Here is a 10,089-nt window from a genome sequence, read left to right on the forward strand (position 1 = left end):
TGAATTATAAATATGCAAGAAATAGAAGGATGATAGAAGGCTTTTTAATTTTTTTTTTTTTACTTTTTCAGATTTTTTCTTCTCTCAAGTTGTCTGTTAACAACCATGTGGCTGCTTAGATGAGCATTTAGTCTCATCAGAGGGATCTTCATCAACACGAATGCCAGTCTGCAAGCAGTACCAAACAGCTGCAGAGCACTGCCATTATTCAAATGTTTGTAAAAATGTCCTGGGTTTATGAGTGAACAAAGTGAATCCTGTAGACAAAGAATGAATTGGAGACTGACTAAGCAAATTGAAAGTCAGATGGATCTGTTTTGTGCAGAACCATCTTATATTGCTCACAGCTCTTATTTAGATAAACTCTTCCGCACTTATGGACTCATGCCGTGTGGTAGTAGGGCTGCAGTAATATCACTGCTTCCATGGGGATGAGTAGCATAGACAGCCCAAAGCATTTAATGGCAGCAGTGTTTCCTATAAATTAAGCGTGCAGCCTTACATTTTATTGACAGAAAATAGCTAATTTGTCTCAAGGCATCTGTCTCTTGATTTTATTAACCTGCAGGATGCCTAAACAAAGAAGCATATGTATAACATTATGTCAAAAAGGTAATTATTTCCAGAAAGGCATCACTTAGATATGAAACACTCTAGTGTTTCATATAACAAGCAGTGAAGTAATTGTCAATATTGTACCTAATAAGAAAGTAACTATCCTGGAAGGGGATAAAAGCAAATAATTTTTCACTGGTTTCTTGAGAAAAAAAAAAAGTGTAATTATATATATGTACATGCACTTCAGCCTCCCTTTAGTTATTCTGATGCATTTAATAATAGCATTTCATATTCTGTTAACTTCCACCCAAGCAGTTAACAGACATTAATTGAGATCCATGGTCTCACACCTGTCACTTTGATGAGAGATGGCGGAATGGAAATGGAAGAAAAGCGCAGGGCCTGACGACCAGAGACGCGGGTGGCCCTCGGTGACCAGCGTGCTGAGCGTCCGCCTGCGATGCCTTCCCGGTGTGGCCAGCCCTGGGAGCTTCACTGCGGGAGCCGCAGCTTTTGGTGTTTTCCTTGAGGCTCCCCTCTCTGAAGCGGGGAAGGCTGGCCAGCCTGAAGGGACGCATATTTGTTACATACGATAAGCACAGGCGAGGTGGTGTTATTTCTACTAGTAGTTAGCACTGGGGCCACTACATTAATCATTCAGGGCAATAAGCACCGCAATTTTGCCCTGAATTTGGGAGCAGGCTCCAGACCCCACATCTGTTTGAGACTGCCAGCCCAAGCCTGCAGGTCTTCGCTGGGTGGGTGAAGCCTTCCAGCTCCTGCTGTGGTGACACACGGGGAGTTTGAAATGTCTCCTTAAACACAGTGTGTGCGGTGCTGGGGTGCTCAACACCAGCCGTGAACACACCTGGGGCACGGGCACTGGCACCTGAAAGAGCTTGAAGCTGTTTAAGAAGTTTGAGCTGTTTCAGCGATGGCCGCAGCACCCCAGCTGAGTGAGAGGGAGCTCCCTGTAGAGACAGCGGCTCCTTCAACTTCTTACGTGTTATTTTGTGAATTAGTATCTGCCCAGCCCGAACCATTTTCCAAAGCTTCCCTTGTGCTGCTGGACCCTACCTGAAGTGCAGGCACATGGGGTCCAGCTGGAGCACTGGCTCGTCTTAATCCGGGTGGGTGCTGATGCAGCGGTCCCCAGGCATTAGTTTGGCTGTCACAGCAGTGGGGCAGGTCGGGAGCCTCACCAGGCTGGCTTTTGGTCTCAGACCTCAGGCCTGGGACTAAATGGCAGTCTAGATGTGCTGCAGAAAGCCTGGTCTGTCCGCATTTGAAAGATGATGCTGCAACCTGGTTGGTGTAGGACTGTGAGCTGTGATGAGCCAACGGGGCTACCCGACACTTGGTACGCAGCTGCACTGATGGAGTCACTTGGAATAGGTATAACATCCTTTTATTGTTCGACAGATTTGACAAAACTCCTTCTAAAAATACATGGAGCACATCCATGTGGACCTCCTTCCCCCCCAAGGCTACCTGTGATCTCTGTAGCACCCACGCTATCAGTAGCTATGACAGATGGTACCAGGTAGCCTATGGGTATCCCATACTTCTATATACACCTAAATCTGTAGTTAGGCTAACAGATTATAAATTGATTATGTATAAAAATTATATTATTCAAATAATATCATAATTTATTAATTATAAATAAATACCAGATTACGTAAGTACATAGTATACAGTTGGGCTAGCATTATAAAAGTGTCAGTCAGTCATAACTGGTTTTAGGTGCGGATAGCAGGTATGATGTTTGCAGACCAGGTACTGCTTATGCTGAGTGAAGCTGTCTGTAAGTCTCTCTACAGTGCGCACAGGCACATTCATCTGATTCAGTTGGGATCAGGTCTGGGTAATTTAGTCTTGTGGAGAGAGATGAAAAGATTTTGGAGAGGGTGCTGCCTCTTAGTGGAAAGGATAAATTTGAAGTGCTGCTAAAAAGCTTTGGGTTTCACTTTTGGAAACAGAGAAATGACACTACAGAGAGAATTTACCCCACAGTCTCTGACTAGCAGAGCATTGGCCACCTGACAGAGAAAATTACACTAAATAGTGGGGTTGTTCAGTTACCGTTTTGTCAGATGAAGTTATCTGGTTATCCAGAGTCCACATGCATATTCTTTCTGTTTGTAAAAGCTTTCCTTAAATAATATAGCCAGGTAATCAAGCCTCAATCTAAGATAGAGCAATCTTCATATAATTGTTTTTCTATGTTTTATAACTTTGCCGAAATTTAAGAGTTTCTATTTAAAACTTTCACTGTCAAAATAAGTGCACAATTTCTATTCTCTGAAACAATTTAGCTGTTCCCTAGAAAAAGACGACTGCCTTGCTCGAGTGAAAAAGCTCCAAATATTTTAGCGCAGGTAGAGCTCTAGAGCAGGGCTGGAAAGCTGGGTGAGGAGTTGGGCTGGTGTCAGGGTTTGTCCCTCACTCTCCCTGTGAAAATACTCCTGAAAGACTGCGGTTTCTGCTGTCTTATTTCATTCTGCGTGCAGGGGGCTGTGCGCGCTCACCACGTACGTGTCCGTGGCGGAGAGGGACGTGGGAGCGGGTGAGGGATGGGTGGGAATGAGGAAGCGGGAGCAGGAGGCAGGACTGAGCCCCGCGGGCTGGGGACGGGGGGCTCGGGTGGGACTGAGCTGGGGGCATCAGGACTCACAAGCTGCCAGGAGGGTTGAACCTGGCCCGAGGGATAAAAGGGGTCGGGGTAAGGGGTGCAAGGGTAAAAATCCACTTACTGCCATCGCAGAGTGCAGCCCCCTCTGCTAAGAAAACAGAGTGGCCATGCCCCATTGGCATCTTTGGGACAGCTGAGCAGAGGATTATTCCTGTCTCATCGGGCAGTTTGGGGCTGCAAGCATGCAACCTGGGAACTTCCTAGCCCCTTCCTCACTTGTCGTAAGGGGTTGCTCACAGCACCAGAGAGGGACGTGGGACAGGAAAAAAAAATAAATCATTTTTCAAGTTGCTTGTGCAAACCTGACTTTATTCTCCTAAATGGTAGCAAATGCAGCCTGGGGTTACCTGCTTACACACAGCATTTTCCACAGACTCGCAAATGGTTCAGGAGATGTACACGGGCCAGGGGATGTGTCATGGCTATAGGGAGAAAGATGCTGTTGCCTCCAGGACCTCTGCATTAGTTGCTGCAGGAACTGGCAAAGTGCGCAGTGAAAAAGATGGAGCAAGGGGAAGTCCCCTGGGATGGGCTGTTAAAACCTGCCCTGGAGAACTTAATTTTCTTCCTGATGCTGCCTGAATTCCACAGGGATTTAAATCACATCACTTCACTGACATTTTTCACAGGTGATGCCTGTGTGTTCTTCAATTTCTGGATTTCTTATCTGAGCACTTCAGTCTGACTTGTTGAAATGAAATGAAGAACACTTGGAGTTTCCAATGGAGACCAGGAGAGCTCTGCTTTGCTCTGGAGAAATATAGTACAATAAAATACCAGGTTCCCTAAAAAAGTCAAGCTGTAAATGTTTCAAATGAGTTAGCCCTGTTGACATTAATATCTCTATGCCTCAAGCCTCTATTTGTAAAATGGACGTACGGAAGTCTCCTCATCTCACAGGACATTTGGGAGAACAAAGTCATCATTTTGGGGAAAATGCTGATATTCTCAGGAGTACGTAGGGAGGTGGATAATTTGGTCTCTACAACAGAATTTCAGTAACTTGTAACAAAGGAGGCATTCGTGAAGCACTGAACAAAGATGGAAACAATACAGGGAATTAACTCTAACAGCATTTTATGGTCTTCTGCCACTCCCTCAGTGAGGAATATCAACTGAGGAGCTATGCCCCATCTATTTTGTGTGCAGAGAGGAAGGCCAGGAGTGTTGTGGAGAGGATAGTGTATGACCAGGCAGTTAAAGAGTACCACAACACGTGTGATGAAGCTAAGCTAGGTTTGCAAAGGCAGCTTTACCTCAGGAGTTGGAGAATTAATTTGCAATTCAAATGTAGTTACTGAGGTAGATAAATTTAATTATTTAGAGACATTCAAGCCAGATTTGAGTGCTACACTCATGTGTATTTGTCAAAAATGATCATTTGCTTCATTTACTCTGCAATGATTTTCATATTTTGAATTGTCACCTCAGCTCTTAAAGTTGTGATGTATGGCTGGCACCGAAATATCTGAGGAACTCCAGACAAAGAGTAAATGCTTGGGAACGTGGCCGAGGCTGTTCCTGCTCCAGTATGACAACAAGCAGGCTTTATTGCTTAGTGCTCGACTTCAGAGCTAATACTCACCACCATCTGGTAGGTGCAGACGAAGAGAAAGCAGCACATCGAAAAGTCAGATTATCATTGTGCCTGTGTGCGTAACCACGTGGAGGAGGCCAGCGACTGAAGCCCTACGTTTCAGAGGATGAAGCCTCAGCTGGTGAATTCCCCATGAGGTAACGGGAAAAATCTTGCTTCACTGAGGTGAACTTGCATGAGAAAGGCAGGTGGGACCCATGTAGGTCTGGTGAAAAATACTGGAGGAGCACACTTGAGACAGAGATTGAGATTACAATGCTTTGGTAGGGCAGAAATGGAAAGAAATTGGGAGTAGATATGCAGCAAATTTTCTGAGAGCGTGCAATTAATTTTACTCTTTTAAGTTGCAACATTATGGACATTCCATAATTTTCAGCCCAAGCAGATCTGGCACTAGCATATTTTAGAGGTGCCACACTGCAGCTCCAGACCCTCTGTTCCTCATGATTAATGCATCCCGCTTTCTGTGTACAAGAAACCTCGAGCTGCGCAGGTACATAACGGACACATAAACAGGAAGAATTCAGAAAGGGTTCTCACAACCCCAGTGACTGAAAAATCCAGAGAGTTTTGCTTATTCATTTCACCTGACCTCTCTAAATAAGAAACCTGGTTGTTCTGCTTTTTGATGGATGATTCTGCTTTACAGCCCAGCATTTTACAACCAATGCAGTATTTCTGGAAAGGCTCATATTGTGCAAATCAAAGATATGATTTTGCATCATAACCAAAAATATTATGAGACAGTGTCCTTAAAAATAATCTTTATTCAGTATTTTTATTCTATCAAATTTGTTTTCTTGCCCTACCTGCTGTACATCATTGTGACATTCTTTTGCTAAAAGACTTCTAAAGGGAAATATTAAGTTTTCTTTCCTTCAATATTATGTGCTTGGAGATCTTGATTTTTAAAAGGGAGACAAATCCTCCTCCTGTTTTAGGGCCTAGATATAGATATATTTGATTGTATAGGCCACTCAGGAACATATCTGAATTTGTTCCCTTGCTTAGCTGTGGTCAGAATTCGAAGCACACTGTACACGAAACTGTAAGTCACTCCCTCTGGCTCATTAACATCATTGTATATTATCTGTCTTCCTGTCCCAAATGAGACAGACAGAGAATCCTACAAGCCTGATGGCTCCCTACGGATTGTCGTGGCTCTGGTATCTAGACTAACATTAAAATGAAAAATCATTAGGCTTTTGCACTGACAAGATGGTCTTAAAGACCCAAGCCCATTACAATTTAGGGTGTGCTTTCAGACATGTTTCTCACTCATGCAGACGCGCAGGGCGTAATGTGCTGGTCTCCTCGTGCGCCAGCAGACAGGCAGGGTGATTGGGCAGCCTGCCCGTAGCGGTGCTCGCAGTGCCCCTGCCCGTACGTTTCTCGGCATGGAGCACCTGAGCTGATCTGGTGGAAACTATAAGTCTGGGAGAAAGCGGGGCTCTCCTCCAGCACCCCCAGCAGCTGCACCACTGGGAGGGGGCAGCGCAAAGGCAGCCTGGTCCCCTCCACTGGAGGGCATGGGTTGGGGTCCCTGAGAGAGCAGGGCTGGGGGGCTGGTGCCGTGCTGTGCCCATATTATAGACCTGAGACCCACCAGAGAGATAGAATACGCTGGAAATTGTGTGCCTGTGCCTGCACAGTCCATGGGAAGGTGGGGAATGGGCATCTCTACCAACTCCAGTAACCTTCTGCCACCTGCCAGCCCCTCCAGATCATCACGGAGCTCATCGCCTCCCTGCCCACAGCCCCGTGACCCTGTGCCGCGCCGTTACCCACAGCCCTCCACCACCAGCACCTGAGTTTCACCACTGCCTGAAAGGAGACCTGCTAGCTCATTCGCCCTTAGGATGGCAACGTTCAGTTTTTGTCTAAACTGCCAAGAAATCTTTGAACTGGTGCCACCGGTGTGACACTATTGCTAGCTTGTCTGGCCCCTGTTTGCAGGTTGTCTTATCAGACCCATCAGGTGGATGGATGGAAACTTCAACAGTCCAAGAAACATGGTCTCAGTGTGACGATTTGGCTGTTTGAACACCCGCTTTATGCCATATGCTGTAAATATGAAGAGGATGAAACGATTGAGTAAGTTTTGCCTACTCATAAATTTTTTCAGTGTCCTTTGCAAAGGGGATGGGGAAGGCTAGGCAGGCCGGGGTAGCAGTTAAAAGGAACAACAACAGAAGAACTATTGATGGGTAGCAGAGAGGTGTCAGTCTGCTCATTTATTTGATTTTCCCGTACCGTTTCCTGGCCAGTTTGCATTAGGCCCAGTGTGGATTCATGAAATTTGAATGAGTTTACAGTATTTTTCAGATAAGAGCAGTCCTTGCGCAGAAAAAAAAAGAAAAGGTAAGATGTAGTATTCAATTATGCAAGAATAGGGAGAAAGTACAGAGCAGCTGACTCAAGGCAAATAGACTAAATGTTGGAGAATGCTGTGGTGCTGCCGATCTATCTTTTAATGATTATTTATTAAGAAGAGCCAATATGTGAGCTCTCCCTTTCTGGCTTCTTTTCAGCTAGATGCCATCAATAGAGGAAGGCTAACAACCATGGTTTTGGGATACAGGTATATTAGGAGTGCATTAGAGGCTACAAAGAGATGGAAGAATGGTGCAGGTAAGGAAAGAGTATTGTGTTTACATCTTCTGCAATGAAAACAACATAGATTTGAATGCTGCTGTTGCTATTGATTCTCCTTGACTTCATTGAGAAATATACGTGGTCAGAGATGTGGAGTTTGATTTTATGTGGCTAAACGTTTAAGCAAAGCTGTCATCTGCTTTTCAAGGCAAAAATTCAATTACTGGGATTTTGACATCACTTTCTATTTTCTCAGAATTATTTTAAGATCTGGTATCATCCCTGCATTTCCCCCAAATCCTGGTTTTTTTCTTCACTTTTTTTTTCTTTCTACTGAGGGCATCACTAAGGTATATTTTGCCTTCTTTTTCTGCTATTTTTCCCGTTCCACTTATTTCTTTGCCTCTCTTTTTCCTCTTTCTGTTAATTTCCTTTATGTCCTTGCACGCTCTCTGTTCTTTCATTTGCCCCTTTTTATCTCCACCATGCAAGCTCTCCCACTTTGGCAGTAATAGGTCAGCAACAAACAGCAGTTTTAGATGGCCTATCTTTTGCAGCAAAGAAAAGGAGCCTTTCCATTTGTAAATAAATATGTTCTTGATAACTTTGAATGACTTTTTCTAGCAGTTTGAAATGGTGAAAGAGGAAGTCTGAAGTGTGCTTGTGAGGAAGACGATTCTGCAAAGGCATGATGACATTCTCTGTTCTGAAAAAGTTAAAGACATGCTTAAAGAAGGCATTTGATGGAGCTGAATGCATCAGACCCAGTGGGTCTGTCTATCAAGTGCTGCTTGCAACACAAATGTTTCATAGTGTTCAGTTACTGAACCCCTTAATTGTCTCCACTGAAGTCACAGGGAAATTTATAGAACTACCTCCATGTAATGTGATCATCAAAAGATCTGAGTACATCTGGAAAAATGACTGTAGTCCTGCTTAAGCTTTTCTTCCTCTTCAAAATTTGTTTGCTGAAGGACCTTGCTAGTTCTCTGCTATCATTTGGCATCCTCAGTGTATTACGTGATGCAAACAAAGCCTGCTGTGTTCGGTGGTCTGTCTGGCATCCCTAAATTTTATTGCAGAGGCGAATTCAAAGTTCTCCACACAAGCATTTAATTCTTTGTTCCAAGTAGCAGGAGAGTTCCCTCTATAGTCCATGTACTGTACCCTACCATCCTCTTTGACCCAAAATGGGGGAGACTTCCAGTACGGTGATAATTTCCTTCCGGTAGGAGCTATTAAAATGAGATTTGAGACTAGAGATCATAATCCTTTTCCTACCACTTGTGTCCAAACCAAGTGTAAGCACGGACACAATGGTGAATGAGAACAGCTCAGCCAAAGGGATGGAACATAAGGGAGGCATAAGTGGCAAAAGGGGACGCCTGGAGGAGTGCTTCTTCTGTTTCTGTGGTAAATCTTGCTTCTCTTCAGCCAACTCATTTGGACAGTGGGAGCCCAAGAGGGTCCCTAGTTTGGCACCGGCAGCAATTCCCACTGGCCAACTTAATCCAGACATCCACATCTAATTCAGATGCTCGTTAGGGGGTTAGCCCCCTCCACTGCATCAGTGGAGAGAAAGAGAGAGAGAGAGAGAGAGAGAGAGAGAGAGAGAGAGATACCCTGCAGAGCCTGCGAAGGCAGGACCTTGATTCAGCTTGAAGGAATCTTTGTGTTGAGGATAAAGGGAATCTGCTGGGATGCTTGCCTCAGGTAGGTTGTATGAATACTCAGTTGTGGAGCAAAGCAGCTGCAGCAAAAATGCACTCACCTAAAGCTGTGCTAATATAATTTTGAATAATGAATTTGTGAGAGGAAACCAATTTGGTTTTAGATATCCCACAAACAGAAAAGATCATCAGATAAATTATTCATTGTGAATTATTTGCATAGGCTGACAGGAACTCAGTAAACACCCAAAGGCTGATTTGCAAGAAGGAAATGGAGAAAGTCTTTAGTCTGGTATTTCTCTTCTCCTAAACTTCCAATAAATGTCTCTCCAGCAAATGAATTTGTTTCTTTCTTCTGCTGTTGTTCTGTACTTCCTGGACTGTCCGTACTGAATGTTTTATGGCAGAGTTTTTCTAAGAGCCAAGAAGCTTGGATTTCACAGGTACATATTAAAGTGCATCAGAAAACAGTAGAAGACATCACATTTTCTCCACTTACTTGTGGCTGAATTGCTACAAATTTTTAAATTGCCATACTTAAAAGTATTAGCTACAGATACATAAATCTCCCATTTTTTTAAAAAACACATCCCAGCCTCTACAGGCCAAGAATCCAGCTTTTACATTAAGTAATATGACAAGCAATTCTAGGTGCCTCTGTTTCTGAATACCCAATCTGAGCCAATTTAAAGGGACATAGCTTGGGGCAACCTAAATCGCTATACGATACTCGAGTTGGAAAATACTGGATTCTTGTAGAAAAAGGGCTGAATCAGTATCTAGGTTGTTTCAAGCATTTTTTTGCGTAACCTGTTCTTTAAACTCGGCTAAAGATGGTTCCACAGCCAGCCTAGGCAGCATATTCCCAGTGCATGCCTATTCTTGGAATTAGGATATGCAACTTGAATTATATTTGCTGCAAATTAAGCTGATTTTGTCTTGTCCCACCCTCAGGGGATGCAGGAAACATTTGA

Source organism: Balearica regulorum, chromosome 1, assembly GCF_011004875.1.
Source record: "Balearica regulorum gibbericeps isolate bBalReg1 chromosome 1, bBalReg1.pri, whole genome shotgun sequence".
In the NCBI taxonomy this organism is placed as follows: Eukaryota; Metazoa; Chordata; class Aves; order Gruiformes; family Gruidae; genus Balearica; species Balearica regulorum.